This window comes from Phalaenopsis equestris, unplaced genomic scaffold (genome assembly GCF_001263595.1).
Source record: "Phalaenopsis equestris unplaced genomic scaffold, ASM126359v1 Scaffold187090, whole genome shotgun sequence".
NCBI classification, from domain to species: Eukaryota; Viridiplantae; Streptophyta; class Magnoliopsida; order Asparagales; family Orchidaceae; genus Phalaenopsis; species Phalaenopsis equestris.
Window position 1 is genome coordinate 1 of NW_018207039.1, and position 696 is coordinate 696.

The 696-nt window shown below is 42.0% G+C and overlaps 1 long non-coding RNA gene across 1 annotated transcript; it reads right to left on the bottom strand.

Annotated features, from left to right (window-relative positions):
• Positions 1 to 113: 113 nt before the first annotated feature.
• LOC110034430 lies at positions 114 to 675 on the bottom strand. The gene is made up of 2 exons (XR_002295056.1): positions 560 to 675; positions 114 to 440 (listed from the first exon to the last, which is right to left on the bottom strand). It is a non-coding gene; the product is annotated as an uncharacterized LOC110034430 (long non-coding RNA).
• Between the last annotated feature and the right edge of the window lie 21 nt (positions 676 to 696).

Here is a 696-nt window from a genome sequence, read left to right on the forward strand (position 1 = left end):
ATGACAGTGCATGAGAAAACGAATATGCTTCTGTGCATATCTCATAACATGCACAAAATCTGAATGCATCCCAGGGCAGAACAATTCCTAAATGGCATTCAAACCACCTCTTCTCAGATACCATCCATGGAACCATATCCAATTCAATATCAGTATTTGGGGAAAAATATTACATGCGCCCATCCGTATGTACATCCGGGACGAGCGTAAAAGAAAAAAATAGCATAACACCCCGACCCCCCTGTACCACACTGTCGGGCGTAAGTACGCACGGCGCACGTAATATTCGCTCCATTATTTGTCATATAAATTAGTGGAAAAACCGCCGTCGGCAACGTGTGGACCCAAGCTCTTCATATTCCAACTTGGATACACACATTGATTCAAAATCAGGGCTAGATGCCAACAATGATCCACCTCTCCAAACACCTTTAATGGGGCTGCACACAGAAAAATTTGTTGTGGGTAGAAAAAATTTTAAGAGAATAAAAGAAAAAAGATTGAACAACTTTCTACAACGTAAAATATGAGAAGATTAAGTGTGGGAAGGTCTGCATACTCTTCCTGGCTGGTTATCTTCACCCGACAGTTGTCGCGTACCAACGGTCGCAACTCCCTCTCTCTACAAGATTCAATATAGGGATTATAACAGTGCTGCAGTTGTGTAATGAATATGTGGAGGCTACTTAACCAAAG